General features: G+C 43.6%; 1 protein-coding gene and 1 long non-coding RNA gene across 3 annotated transcripts in view; one reads left to right on the top strand and one right to left on the bottom strand.

Moving 5' to 3' along the window:
• LOC118290297 (neurexin-3b) overlaps positions 1-14,410 on the bottom strand; it is a 345,685-nt gene extending 331,275 nt beyond the window's left edge. Inside the window, exons 1-3 of the mRNA XM_047328638.1 lie at positions 13,694-14,410; positions 13,455-13,589; positions 13,032-13,198 (exon numbers count right to left, since the gene is read on the bottom strand). The gene's annotated coding sequence lies outside the window, so the exon portion shown is untranslated. The remainder of the gene's footprint in view (positions 1-13,031; positions 13,199-13,454; positions 13,590-13,693) is intronic.
• LOC118290298 lies at positions 14,399-15,350 on the top strand. Of its 2 annotated transcripts, none has more exons than XR_004786386.2 (3): positions 14,399-14,459; positions 14,901-15,052; positions 15,165-15,350. It is a non-coding gene; the product is annotated as an uncharacterized LOC118290298 (long non-coding RNA). The 2 variants fall into 2 exon arrangements; XR_004786387.2 differs by having other exon boundaries at positions 14,405-14,459; positions 14,926-15,052.
• The last annotated feature ends 437 nt before the right edge of the window (positions 15,351-15,787 follow it).

Below are 15,787 nucleotides of genomic sequence, written 5' to 3'. Positions count from 1 at the left end.
TTTTCCACTCTCTCACGCTGTTTGTTTTCTTTTTTTTATCAGTTTCTTCCTCCCCTCGCTGCTCTTTCAACGGCCGTCTCAAGATCGTATTCCTACCACTTAGCATCTCGCTCTCTCTCCCTCTCTCTCTGTTTTCCTCTCTCCTTCCTCCTTGTTGTCACAACCTCCCCCTTCCCTTGTTTCCGTCCCTCCCTCCCTCCCTCCGCTCTCTCTCTGTAATCAGAGATGTGACTGAGTAGTGTTTACAGGGTCGTCCCAGGAGCCTGCCGGCGTGGCACGTTCGCTTCAGAGCCACTCTCCTCGCCCCCTCCATCCCCTCTCCTTGCTTTGGTCAGGTTACAGAGGAAGCGACAGAACCCCCCCCGCCACAAACTCTCCCACCCCCCGCTGCGCGCCGCAAGCTTAGGAAGAGCGGCAGGAAGCCCTCTTATCTCTCTGCTCAAGTGGAGACTCACCACCGCGGGCAGGGCTTGTTTAGACCATCAGGCCGGAACGCGGCCATTTAACACTCGGAGCTGCTGCTGCTGCAGCAAGTTGAACTGTTAAAGTAGTGGCTGCAATCATTCCCGTGCGTTCAAGGTAATTCCACAAAACACAAAGATGTAAATTGGAGGAGTTAATAATGTCGCCGGTGAGCCTATATGGATTGTTTTTGGGAATCACAAGTTTCAGCTTCAACTTTCCTCACAGCTCCAAAACATACCAAAAAACTAGAGCGTTACAGTTTGGTTTTAATTTTTTTATTATTTCTGACACGATTATTTGTGTGTGTGCGCGCGTCAGATGAGCTGATTGGCACTGGAACTGACTGGTTGCTCTTGAGGGAAGGTGGTAATTTCTCTGTCATATTGTGACTGATTATAGCTCTGAAATATGTCACTGCTCCAACTCCATCAGAAGTTTTTGACAGGAGGCTTTGATGTGCGTTCACACGGGCGGGCAGACGGAGAGAGGCAGCTATCTCGCACCGACTCCATGGGAAGAAAAACACGACTCTGCTTTTGACTCGGCGGATGCCTGGGAGTTGTCTATTGTCGCGGAATAGCACGCCGACCGTGGATGAATCAAGAGTTTGACAACTCTCAAGCGGGGAGTCGTGTCCGTCGCTTTACGGACTCTTTCATACAACACGTGTTGCGTGGGTAGTTGAAGACTGGTGAGACTTCAGGAGGAAAAAAATTGTCATTATCTAATCTAAGGCTGACATGTAAAAAAAGAAAAGAACACAAGGAAACAAAGAAACAAAGAAACCAGCAAACCTACAGTATGACCAAAACAGACTATGTAAGTCGTTCATGACTTCATATTAGCTTCATTTGAGAGTTCATTTAGTTTTACTGTCTCACACGTCTGAGCAGATCAAACTACCTCCACAGTTTTTGCCTGCAGGCCTGAGAGAATGGCAGCCACTTTATGGAGGAGCACTTCATAAGCCAATGTTCCACTGGGGACAGAGTCACATCTTTTGCTTGTGGGCACAATATTTAGTAAGTCAATTTTTTTTTTTCTGACGCCGCGAAAATAAATTCCGTTTATAGGAGGCGAAGGCCACATTGCCTTAAATTGCGTTAAATATAGATTTGGATTCACCTTCTTTCTTTTTTTCCAGAATTCCGCAGCTTGTACATCTGGTGTCTCGTGGATAAAGTATTTTGATCTCGTAGCATAATGATTTGATGCTACAGTTCCTTGAAAGCTATTACTTTTAAATCAAATAGGTTTTTTTTTTTCTCTCGTGGGTCTCCACTGGATCAGGCTGCGCTAATGGCCGTGGGTATTTGCTCGTTTCCAGCGGCCGGGCTCAGAGAAAATTCAATCCCATCATTGCACTGAATTTGAAGCGTATGGGGGGTCAGAGTGTAGCATGGCTATTATCATACTGCTCTTTATTATTAACTTGGTTCATTCAGTTCATGTTTCCTGGCCTTGTGCTTCAGCAGAAGGAGAGAGAAGCACTAAAAAAGGCACAAGAAAGATGGGCGGTATGGGGGAGGTGGTTCATCGGCTCAAATTAGGGTCAGTGAGATTTGGAGATTATAAAGTGATGTGTGAAAATAATTCAAAGGTTTGTAATTTTAAATCAACTTTTGTAAACCTGTAAATACATTTGCATGATAATTTTGAGGGGGTTTTTTTGTTTTTACATAAAATCTAAAAAAAACTCAAAATCCTATTGACCCAAATTTGGGCCCATAGTGGTGTAGGTGACATGGAGGACTGGGAAGATTTGTGAGATACTGTGATTTATTGTGTACAGAGAAACAACATATTTACATCTCCCCTTGTCACTAGAACTTTGACACGAGAGAAATGAACGCTCTCCGACGGAGGGAAACAAAGTATAGGAGGGATTTGAACCCGTCTACCTCCACGGTGCACGATTCCTCCCTCCGCCTGCGCGTCGAACACTAGTCCTTGTGGGTAATGGCATTAATACTCTCATGTATGTCAGAAGACAGCGATCAATGGAGCTCTCCTTCCCCGAACGGAAGCACTCCATATTCAGCGGTTGATTTCACGGTTGGATATCCGACACACCGCTTAATGGACGTGCGTGTGTGCGCGCTCGCGTGTGGTGCAGTATGCAGTTGTATCTTTGTAATTTAAAGTAATTAATCAACATACAGTGGGTTTACTGAACTCAACAAGAGCAGTGGAGTTTTTCTGCACTCAGATGAGTGTTCTCACAAATGTGAAAAGGTAATGAGAACATGACAACACAGCTCATGGTTACTAGTCATCACAAACAGTGAGAGTATTTCATCAGTGCAGCTCTCAAAACAACTTTTAATTACAAAGATAGCTGTACCGAGTCAAATACTGTTTACTTTCGCTTCATTTCCCCAGAACTGAAAAATGTAGTGCAATATTAGATTGGACAAGTCAGAAAAAAAATTGAATACATATTATTTATAAATATTCAAAATAATAATTCTAATTAAGCTTATTACCTTTCTTATAACCTCCAATGTCCTCCAATAATTATAAAAGGGAAAAGGTTAAAAATATATATATTATTGCCTCATTCTGTTTTCTTTAAGTTTTGTCTCCTCCCTCTGGAAATGAGAGTAATTACTCTCTTTCAGCGTTTTGTCACTATGGGTAACTGAGCGTCAGAAGGAGAAAACTCCAGCGTTGTAATTTTCTTGACCAATCAGAGAGGAAAGAGAACAATATGTTGAAATAATCTTGTCCTATTGGCCAACAAGTCAATTCTTAAATCAATGGGGTTTTTTCCATCATGTAATAAAGGTTCTTGGTGTGAGACATTTGTGAATATGGGATATTCACATGCAGGTTATTTGAATTACTTCCTTTTCCAAATCCTTCAAATCACTCTATTGAGACATATGGTTTTAAAGGTTACTTAGTGGACAAGAATCCACGCTCAGCTCCGGATGATTGACAACCTAGCCTGCTCCCAATGTTTTACGAATGCAAACGCGTCCGACAGAAGTAAGGTGAAATCTTCTTCGGCTCTCAGGACTTCTCTTCTTTCAACGCTCTCCAAGCGAGGTGCCGCCACACCAGCATCAACCCACGCTCAAAAATCAATGGCTTTCTTTCCTATGAACGCAGTTACTTTTTTTTTTCTACCTGGAACATCAGAAACATTTCTCAATTACTTCCTCTGTTTTCTGTCATAGTCCATAGTTGCTGTAGCAACTCGGTCTCTGGCCAACCTACTGGTTGACGTAATAGTATTCTGCAAATATATAAAGATTGACTTGAGGCTGACAGACTTAATCATTGTGTGAACTCTTTTAGCAAGGGCTTGAATGCAACTCAAGTTATTTACATGTTAAAGTCCAACAATCCACTATATTTTGTCCCTTACAGGGCTCCATACATAAACCTTTTTTTCTAGTACACTAACAAGTCAGAGATCGTAGTTTCTAAAAACATGAGCAAATCCGACAGACTTTTGAGTCCTAATAAAAGTGAATGCATGATATGTGCGTATTGATTTTTGTGTTCCTGTGCACGCATGCAGGGGTAAATAATAAATAATTCTGTTTTTCCTCTACACTCACTGCTTTTTAGTGTCAAGTTGAAAGATCAGCTAGAATCAGGTTGGGGATTCATATACCCAGTTAGCATCTCAGCAGGGAACCATATGCTCCTTTCTTGCAATTTAATTCAGTGCGTGGTGTAGTGTGAGGGCTATTTTTTATTTAAATGAAATTTCCATGTAAGACACTGTGGAAACATTGTGGTTCAGGACCTGGTGAAACGCCTGGAAATCTTCCATCATGTGGCCCGGTGGGTGGAACATTTCCAGGTAAAGCACAAAATAGATTGCATCATACTTACATACCATATATGACCTTCTCCCCCTCTCTCTCTCACACACACACACACACACACACACACACACACACACACACACACACACACACACACACACACACACACACACACACACACACACACACACACACACACACACACACACACACACACACACACACACACACACACACACACACACACACACACACACACACACACACACAGCATCTGAGAACAGCAACGGTTTGCGCATGTAAATCACGCCCCTAACTGCCCGTGGAACAGGCCGAGGCGCGGGGACTCAGTCTCAACTCTATGAATAGCAAAGCAGATCCGGCTGCGGCTGCCGGTCATCAACATAAATAACAGATTAACATCTTTTCTTTCACAGATTAAACATTATCTTGCCCTGCACACCAAACAAAATCGCTGCAATATCAGACGCCGTTCATTTGGGATGAGTCCCGGGGCGAAGGGGAGCGGCCGCGGGAGTCTGGTTATGTGTCCTGCTGGAAGATCATGAAGGCAGAATTTGCCGAGCTAATGCACGTCCCTGGATTAGCTCTCCTCCAAATGCCTCGCAGTTACACTTCACTATTGCTCCGTGAAACAAAATGGAATCATAGCCTGAGAGGCCTGCAGGTGTTACAGCCCTAAAATAGCAGTTACCTCAAATGAAGTTGTACGAGACGTTGTTTACATTACCTTACTGTAATTGTGGGTCTGTTTGATTTGTCTATAGATATAGCCGAGAGGCTTTGAGGAGCCGTTCACCCAAAGCAGCTTCAATGTCTTCTGTCTGGTTTTAAGATCTAAACCAAGAAAAACACTGGGGTCCGCCGGCTCAATGACGTGCTGCCTTTGGTGTGACGAACGGTGCAAATTTCGATGTTTCTCGACCTTCAAAGTAAAATAACTGGTTTTCTGTTTGGCTGTGTGTGTGTGTGTGCATGTAAGCGAAGTCAACGACGGCTGATGGCACACAGATCAGTATTACTCACTGGCGCAGACCTCCACGGCTGAGGGATCCATTTGGCCCCGGCACTGTCTGTCATCCCTGTGATGTACGCTCAGAGACGGAGGACGTGGGGATACGATGGGGTGGTAGGAATTGATGGGTACATGCTGCTCAAGCAATGAATGGCTGCCGGGCAAGTGTGTGTGTGTGTGTGTGTGCTTGCGAGCAAGGGACCGTTCACAGAGAGCGAAAGCGTGTAGCCTTTGAGGGATTGACTTTTATTTGTGGCACAATGTCACTTTTTCCAGAGTCGCACCGGCAGTTCTTTGTGGTTCCCCCGAGGTTTTCTCGCGCACTTTTCTCGAAAATGCAAATGGGCTGTCGGGTTTTCTTTTTTTTGTCCAATAAAGAGAAGGGGGATCAAGATAGGGTGGAGGCATTGTTTGTTTGTCATCACAGGGTGACATTTCTGCTCATCTCCGGGCCTGCAGCTCGGTAGCAATTTAAATGTTAACATGGAACGGGTAACATGCACAGGATACAAAACAGCGTCTCTGCGACAGAAAGAACCATTCCTCCCCATGGGGCTTTTATTTATTCGACTACTACTGTCTAACAGGCAGGAGTTATTGCTCGCATTCACTCATAGAGATATGGATTTAGAGGATTTTTCCAACTAGGAAAATTGTTTGAGATATCATAATAACAATCACAGGATTAATTTAAAAAAGGGAAGAAACGGCTCGTGCTTCTGTTGATAACTAATATGACAGGTGAGCCTATGGTTCGTAAAAAACCTGTGGAAATCGTTTGACTCTATTAAATTGATGCAAGAGGAAAACTTAATAAGTGGCATATAGTATCTCTTGCTCTTCCCTGGTGGAAGCAATGTGCTACTTTATTAAGAGAAATGTTATAAAAAAATAAAAAATTCAGAAGGATTGCACCGACATCAGAAATAAAAGTTGAGGAAACAAACTGTTTACTCTTAGCTTACTTTTATTATCTAAAAATTCAAAAAAATCTAATGTAGTAAAAAGATAAATCGAATCATATCACAGAGTCTTTGAATCGCAGTGCACTGCATCAATTATGGAAAGGATTTTTGAATTACAGTGGAGAGTGAGTGTGTCTCGATATATATTGAGAGAGAGAGACACGCACTCTCATACAGCTGACGAGAAATGGGAAAGGAGCATGATACTGCAACTATTTTTTAGTGTAGTTTAGAAAATGCCTCCACTGCATCCATTTTTTCCTTTCTAATTCCTGCACCTCATTGTCCGGTTGTGCTCATGGAAAGGTTGAACTTCTGCTCATACCGATAAATCATGACTCACAGCTCACGGATAAACGCTCAATTTTGGGCTGATGAGTTTGCAAATGAGTACATGTTCATGATGGGGGGAAAAATAATTTTTTGTTAAAAGAAATATGAGCAGAATTTCGGTAAGTTGTAAGATTTTTTTTTTATTTGAGAAAATATTCACTTGAAAATGTTGAATTCTCTCAAAATGTAATTTCAATCGGGACATCAAAGTAGAATAGTACTGATGGAGCTGAAAAAGACAAAGATCTCACTGCTGAATGGATTTCCTCAGAAGGCTTTTTCACCTGCACATTAAAAAATACACATTCATATCTCACCCTCAACACTGTCTGAGGCTGACAACAGAATTCCATCATCTCTCATTATTATGTGCACTTCCTCTTTCCAATAATGCTCGATACAACTGGTGCCGCACGTGCTGACTAAACTACGACAAGAATATAAACTGCACCCGACAACTTCCAGGATCTTTCCTCCCTGATCTTCCTTTTCTTCTCACCACTCTCGTTACATGGACTCACCTCTAATGTGCTTCAAAGACAGTTAGAATTAATGAAAATAGTATCAGGGAAATCATGAGGGAGAATAATTCTGTTTGATGTAACCAACCATTGTACCAAGGTACATGCATGGATTTTCCTCAAGCATTTAGCATCTGCATTGTTTAACCATGTGGTCAAATGTGTCACAGTTTCAAACGGAGCATTGGTTTGAAGGTTGAGGAGGAGTAACTGAAAACAAATTTATTTTAATTTACGTGTAAGTTATACTTTGCAACTGATGTCATAGCACAACGGCAGTAACCTTCACACTCGTGACGGTGCCGAGGTGCACGCCAAATGTCTCCATGAGACCAGAACGTTGGACAGGATGATTAGAGCCACCCCCAGGTTTGGACAGACCCAAACGGAGAGAGAACACAAAAACCTGCAGCTGCATGACATGTCGTCACTTCATTTGATCAATCAGCAGAGTTGTTAGCAACATGTAAAGAAAGAACGTTAAAGCCCCAGTGTGTAATTTTTGTACTTTTCTGGCGCCATCTGGTGGTAAAGTTGCAAAGCGCAAACAACTGAGCACCCGACAGGGGACACCATTAATTCCATGTCAGGTGTCCTGCAGCGCTGAATGCGACGTATTCTGGACCGTTTTCTGCAACTGTATTCAACACGACATAGCAAACATGGGGACTCACACGGAGGTCGGGTCCACCTCATGCAACTATATTTAACTCATTCAAAGTTGACTGAAAAACATCAGTTCTTTGTTGCAGGAAATTAATCATATATGAACACATAGTTATGGACAATATATTAAATTTTTATGAATACGTTCTTCTAAATGTTACACACTGTATCTTTAAGATAAATGAACTAATTAAGATAATGCTGTAACCTATTCAATATCAGTTAATCAAATTCGAAAATAATGTGTTTAATAGTATTTATAGGCAACTGATTTCCCTGAAATAAGCGCAGGTTCACTTTCTTCCTCTTGCCTTAAAACACACCATTTTCTCCCACAGCGGCTTCACATGGTAATACACAGTCCTCACACACTCTCCGACTCTCAACAAATCCTGATTCTTGAATGTAGCATTACTTAGCGCATTAGCCAAGAACAAACATCACGTAAATAAGACAACTTTCGAGTTCACAGAAGGCAGAAGGACATTTCTCCTGTTTGGGTGGAGGCTAACTACTGTACCTCGGCACTCATTGAACACCAACACACACTGGATCAGCTGCTCCAATGAACAAAGAAACGCCAAACTGTTAAATAAAACATTTTTAAAATGATTATACTTCTCTTAATATCTGTCATTTCTTAGTAACTGCTTTTCTTTCTGAACAAATGAAGCAACCCCATGTGATGGCATAAGCAGAGGAACCGAATAAAGTGGTGTGTTAAGTGAGCAACACAGCAATTTGAGTTGACTTTACATCAGACCATTGTTCAGTTGGTGCCACAGGCTGTTATAATCAACGTACTGTACTTTGTGGTTAAATTTGAAAGAGTCAAACTAAATGCCAACATTTGCCCAAACATTTAACATCTTTAATATTGTATAAGATTTCCTAATCTTTGCGAGGCACAAAGCACATTTGGAGCAGCTATTTCAACTTCCCGTGTGCACCTTCAGCATCGTCTGTAACTTCTAATTTGCGTCCATGTGCTTGAGCTTTCGTCTGTAAAACCTCTGTGATGGAAAATGTTCCTGCCTTTTCCATTCGAAACTGCAATGTGATTTAAAACGTCTCAGGTCTGCACATCTGCGTTAGTGTGATAATTCACTTCTCACCTGATAAGAAAAAGAAAAAAAACGCACGCAGTTGACAGACACGGAAAGTGGCAGTGGCTTGTGTACCCATACTGATTTCTGCGCTGCCGTGCCGTCCAGATGGCCAATCAGAGACCCTGTAATAAAGCATCAACTTTAACAACGGCACCGCGAGCGGCTAAGAGCTATTGCGCAACACCAGTTGGTGCATTAACGACAGTGAATCAAGTGGAGCGGTGTCGGGTCTCTGAGTGGTCTTCAAGCAGGGCGTTGTTTTAATGGGATCCTAGGGGCACAACATATCAAGGCTGGGGGTCGCACAGGGAAACGCCTGTTCCTCTGTGAAATAATGAGATCATTCAGTGTATAATGAGGCAACTTATGGTGGTGGCGGGGGGGGAATTTCAGGCTGTACTCAACATCAATTTGTCAAAATAGGTCTCAGATAGCAATTTTGTTTGCTCCTTTCCTCTCACCGTCTTTAACACGATGTAATTTTGTCGCGTCATCGGAGCCGGCAGGGTGTGACAACCCCGCTGTTTTTAATCATTCTCAATCAGGAGGGGACTGTCTCTCCATCTCTCTTTCTCTCTCTCTCTCCCCGTCTCCCGCCCCCCCCTCCTTTCCTCTCTCTCTGCGGGAGACGGGGCAAAAATGGAGAAGAATGAAACATGTGCGTAACCTTTTCAAGGACAGCGGCGAGGACGGGCAGTCCGGCCGGAAAAAGCACTTTAGGAAAAGAAAACCAGTGGTGCGGTTAATACAGAAAAGAAGAAGAGAGGGGAAAATAGATGAGGGGGCCTGAAAGCCGACTATGATGACTTCTATATATAGCCGCTGCGGCGCACGTTGAAGGCCTGCTCCGCTAAGACGGCATGCTCTTCCAGCTAAAGGGATTTCACAGAGAGAATATGCGCGTGTGTGCGTGTGTGTGTGCGTGTGCGTGTGCGTGTGTGTGTGTGTGTGTGTGTGTGTTTGTGTGTGTGTCAGAGTGTGTCTGTGTGGACGCATGCATCTGCATGTGAGCATGTGTTTATTAGGGCCAGAGATTACACTGAGCACTGCTGCCGACAAGAGGAGAGGAAGAGAGGAGGAGGAGGAAAGAGCTGCGTCGCGTCCTTAATTACAAAGCAAACAACCGCAGGCCCCCCTCTCCCTTACAGGATAAATGCTTATGTATTTCTCTGAAGGGATATTATTACAAAACTTTTCTACTCAGCAATTTCTAATAATTTAATGTTAGCAGGGCCCGTTTTTCTTGCCAGGATCATATATGGATTTATTTTGGACCGTGCGCAATTCAGCAACGAAGACCTCTTTAATTCCTCTGGGGCTGGTTTGAGGAAAGAGGGCCGCAAAGTATCCACGTAATAGACACAAGGTGTGACACACGTGTAGACTAACGCCGCTGTTCTGAACTTATAGAGAGCGTTTGACTTCTAAACACATTTTAATATATAAGGAGGTTAACGTTCAGTGTATGCAACGTGTTCTATTCAGATTTTACTTTCCAAGTGTTGAAATCATCTATCTCAAGTTTTGAGGAAATAGATTAAAAACTTCAACATCCATATTTCCATTTGCACTTGTTTCCATTTTTTATTTAATGTTTACTATGTCACTCCAGGGAGTGACCTGATAGCTGAATGGTTGGGTTAGAGCCAAGTGGCACCCACCGTGACGTCACCCATTGGTTTGTGAACATTTGAAGCCTTTTGACCAGCGCCATCTTGGTTTTTTGAAACTAGTACCTTTCAGACCAAAATTATCGGTAGACCCGGGTTTTTTAAACCGCTAAAAATCTGCAAATTGGCCACTTTCACACTGCAAACAGACCAGGGTCTGGTGATCGCTAGCAGGTGTAGTGTAGTGTGTAGCCATAGGTGACGGTAAAGAGCGGTGCATGCCATTAAACATGAAGAGCTGTGTAGTAAACAACAGAAAGCATCCAGCATGGAACCCAGTGGGATGGTGGTCAACGTTACCTATTATCTTGTACTTTTGTCACTCTTTCAAAGTATGCAAACTCATCCCAGTTACCAATGGAGGAGACGAGCCATCACTGCCTCCGTCATCCGGCAAATTAGCACGTTCACCCGGGTGTGACGTTCACATCAATGCCGATCGGAGGTGAAGCCGATTATTACCCGGGTCTATTGCAGGACTGAATGTCGATAAAATGTTTTCAAACAGCAGAAAATAATGGGTATGGTTATGGTTTGGGCGCATATCACATGGGTGAGCAACAGGTCCCTAGGTCGACTCCCAACTCCAGACCATTTACTGTGCGTCCCTCGCTCCTACACTATCTAAAAAAAGGGGAGAAATGCCAAATATATGTGTACATACATCATTTATTTCTGGTGGCTTTAGCATGCACCATAGTATAAGATGCTTTTTTCTTTTTTTCCTCTCAGGGTCATTGATTTTCTCTCAAGCAAACCAACATAACACACTAGGAAGTATGTATATCACAAGAACAGTGCAGTTGTGGCATCGTGGAAACTTCAATTGTCACAGTTACAGATAAAATGCAAGCATATAGGACACAGTTATTTCTGCGCGCTGATGACCGTTTTCCAAAATAAAAACCTTGAGAATAAAGCAAAAAATAGACCCGGACGCACAAGCATCAACCAGGATTATCTCATTAATCTTATAGTGAATTTTGTATGAAGCGATAACCACAACTATGGCAACAGATACAACAGAGCAGCCAGCAGCTGCCACAATTTCACACAATCGTACCTTAACACTGACAAACTCTCCAGTCCCTTCAACAGGCTCATAGGAGTTACGGAAATATCATGGGAAAGTATTGAATTTTACTGAACTAGAAATGTTTACTTTAAAAGAGTAACTAAGCAAAAAGCAATATCCATTTGAGGTGTGAGTGAGTGTGAGTGTGAGTGTGTGTGTGTGTGTGTGTGTGTGTGTGTGTGCACGCGTGTGTGTGTGTGTGCCTGTGTTTTTGTGAAGGTCCGTGGCAATAACTCCAATTACAATTACTGTTGTCACTGTGAAGGCAGAGACCAAGCTTACGAAACGTTTATTCTCTCACTTCCATCCAACTTTTCAAATAGTTAAATATGAAAATGAATAGGTTTTTTTGTACATAAATTGAAACTGAAATGAATTCCCACCATGGTGGAACATGGCTGCTATTATCCACCATGTCACCGATGTAACCATTTGCCAATGGGCCAAAAACTGAGTGGAGCTCAGGTACTTCATTTCCGGGAAGCTCAAACTATACCCTCGTCCCATTTTAGTAAGAAAAACCTCTCCATCAGACGTGTGTGGCGACGGAGGTAAATAAATAAAAGACTGATTGTGAAATAATGAAAACGCCAGTTGCCGCCTGGCAGCCGCCTGCTGCTGCTGCTGCTGTCAGCAGGTTTTCCAATCGCTGTGAAAAGCAGTGAAAACCGGGGAATAATGGGAGCTATTAAAATTGCTATAAAGATTACCAACATGCCCACCTACCCAACCCCTCGCTTGACGAAGGGAGATTGGCAGATAGTGGGAGACGTCCGCTTGACACATTATAGTTCATTATGCTCAAAGATGATATCGTCAGGGAATTAACAAGGTCATGTTCATCCGCAGAGGCGGATGACAGCACCACACAGACTTGGAGTAAAGATGTGGATTTGTCCTAATCTGTATACAAAAATTACTTTTGTTAAAGTTTGCATGATTTCAATTAGGCACTGTGAGAGAAAACTACCGTGAGTAGTTTTCTCTCTCAGAAAAACTACTGTGCAAACACACACACACTCACACACACACACACACACACACACACACACACACACACACACACAAACACTCCCTCTCCAATCGATAACATCCCCCTGATGACCTTGGTTTATTGGGTTGCCATCAATATAACTTATTTACATTTTTATCGTTCAAGCAGCTTTTTCCACCGGAACTTGCTGTATAATGCATGACCAGTGAGAGGGTTGAGAGAGCTTCAGCAGGACCCCCCCACACACACAACATCGACACCACGAGACTGCATTGTGTGTGTCCTCCAGTATCATAACTGCATGATGAATCAATGATTTTTTTTTTAACAGCAGGGGTGGGGAAGCTTTCTTCCTATCGAGGCCATTTCAATTTCTTGGGCCCACTAAATTAGTAAACACATACATCACACTAACCTCTCTGATGGGATGGCTGGATGGGGGCCTCTCTTTGGCGCGGGCGTCTGATGTCACATGGTAGTGGTGACGCTGATGCTGATGCTTCTCACAGCTGCTTTTCCAGGTTTCAGTCTTTGTCATATTCCGTTTTTTGAAAAGAAGTGCTCTCAGCGGTAGGTCGTCCCCTAAAACAGAGTTGCAAACTTCATGACTCCTCAGAACGGGAAAGGACATACTAAAAGGTTATAGCACTCCAGCAGAGCAGGGTTGTTGTGCTTTGTTTGGAGTCGCTTGTTGTTTTTTGTGTGTGTGTGTGTGTGTTGTGTTGTTGTCAGCTGCTTTCACATTTAATGGTTTAACAAATTCGGGTTCTGTTCACTTTGTTTGCTCCCGTGTCCTGAAACTCGTCACCAACCTCCCGAGGGAGTTTCGCGAGCTCACCGGCATACGCAGGTGTCATGGCGGCGGGCTCTAACTGTCGTTGCCGGGTGAGACGCACAACGTGCCTTTGGCGCAATTTGACTTGGTTCGGCTCGTCGTCCTTCACAGTCTCTGTCACAGTGTGCCCCGCGAAAGCTGCTGGTTAGAGACACACACACACACACCGCGTCAGAGCGTCCACACAGACTAGGCACGCTGCCATGTTTCGTCTTACTTCAACTAGTTAATAGAAGTTTGACCATTTCTCGCGCGCGACATCCTGCGTCTACCTGTCGGCGACGACACGTGACCGCCCGACCCCGCGGCGCGTGGGTTTCCTTCGCCCTCGCCGTGACCTGACAGGCACACAGCCGGAAGAGAGCATCCCGGAAGGAGATGGTCCAAACGAAAACGCGCAGCGAAATACTCGCGTTCCTCGCGCGGGTTGAATGATCATGTGTGTATTATCTCGTAACAGTAACGCATGTCAACACAACCTGCGAAATTTCTTTTGCATGGTCGAAGGACCATACACTGTGAATAGAAATTGATTTGGGTGCCTGAAACCTGTATTCTCTTGAAGGACCAGCAGAGGGCGACTCACTGGCTGTAAAAAAGAAGTCCGTTTCTATAGAAGTCTGTGAGAAAATTACTACTTCTCACTTGATTTATCACGTCAGTAAACATTTTCCTGAGGAGTATATGGTTTCTATTTCTAGTTTCACGTCGTGTTCAATAGAACATGATGTCCGATTAGTAAATTATGGTCCCATTTAGAGGAAAATAGATGATGAAGCACAGTATGCATTGGGGGCGTGGATACAGCGTGACAGCTTGTACTGTCGGATTAGTGCATGGTTGCAGGTGTAGGTGGACGTGCAGTGGACGAGCTCTCAGTCAGGCCTAACCCCCGCTCCTCCAAATATGGTTACATCTGGTTTCAAAAGCGCCCAAGATGGCGCTGGCCAGAATGCTACAGCAGCTCACAAACCAATGGGTGACGTCACGGCAGGTTGCCACCTAAAGGTTAGTCTTCTGGTTTCCTATGTCATCTAGAGGGCCCATGTCCAAGTGTGTGAAATTTGGACCGCTGTCACTAAGGTTACAGACTACTTAAGTTTAACTGATGTTGTCTCACAGCTTAGATGATTTATGTCTTTACATCTCTGCAGTAATGTCCGTTCATTGACAGTGAGGTGTTCATGGGTGATAGGTATTCCTAAAACTGAGGGAAAAGTACTTGCACAGTACTGCTTGGAGAAGGTGTTGTTGTCTGTAACCTTGACTGAGAGAAGAAAAAAAATCTAAAAACACACATGCATGACTGTAGACTCTTACAAAATATGACCCAAGGATGTTTTTTCCTTTGATTGTTGCTTATTTTGTTATTCACTCCTCAATCCTTTGTGATCCTGCTTTTTCTCGTGTTTCGTGTTTGTCCCTGGTTTTTCCTTGTTTTTGTTATAGTGTGTGTGTATGTGTGTGTGTTAAGTGCAGCCTTCCAGCAGCTCTGTGCTCCCGTCAAACATCAACTCCACACCTACTTCAGATCAGCTCATCACCCCGACAGGCTCCTGCAGTGTTTAAACCCGCCTCCTCACTCCACTCGCCGCCACATTGTCAGTTCTCTCGCGTGGCACCGTGCTACAGCCAAGCTCAATGTTTTTGACTAATGTTTCCCCGTGTATCATTTCTTTTTGGACACCAGCCTAACTACTGTCTGTGCTGCAGGTTCACCTGCACCTGCCTGGCCCAGCTCCTCATCTTTCAACGAACCCCAGCCTGAGATTCACTACCCAGGCTTCTCTGCGTTCGTCCTCCTGTCTGACCCAGTCCTCTACTCTGTCCCGCTCTCCAATGATCAGAGCCTTTGGCCTTCTTCTCCTTAAATATTAACAATAAACAGCTTTTGTTGGGCTGCTCAACTGTCTCTGTGTCCGAGTTCTACCTTTTGGTCCAACATAAAGCTCATGTTTAATGTTTAAGAAAAATACCAGTCGGACCAAATCTATATCTTTCAATATATGTGTTTTTTGTTATTTATAAAAATCTGAATATTAATGCAACTACATTTATGATGTTATTCTTGTTGAGTTTCAGACCTTAGAATGAGGTCAGCATAAGCGGTCAATATTGGCTAGTAAACTACACTATGTGAAGTGTATACATGTGCGTGTTCACTTCCAAATGATAGGGGGCTACAACTCACTGCTTTCATCTAGAACGTGCCCTTGTGCGTGAGTGTGTGTATGTGTGTGTCAGGTCTGCGCTGTGAGTTAATGGGCGCCAGACCAGAGATACTGAGAGCGGTTAATGAGAGAGTTGGCAGAGTTATTAGCCGATCGCTGTAAGTC

The sequence above is a fragment of the Scophthalmus maximus genome, chromosome 18, assembly GCF_022379125.1.
Source record: "Scophthalmus maximus strain ysfricsl-2021 chromosome 18, ASM2237912v1, whole genome shotgun sequence".
Taxonomy (NCBI): domain Eukaryota; kingdom Metazoa; phylum Chordata; class Actinopteri; order Pleuronectiformes; family Scophthalmidae; genus Scophthalmus; species Scophthalmus maximus.
The sequence above is the reverse complement of the archived record's forward strand: the minus strand, read 5'-3'. Positions and strand labels throughout refer to the sequence as shown.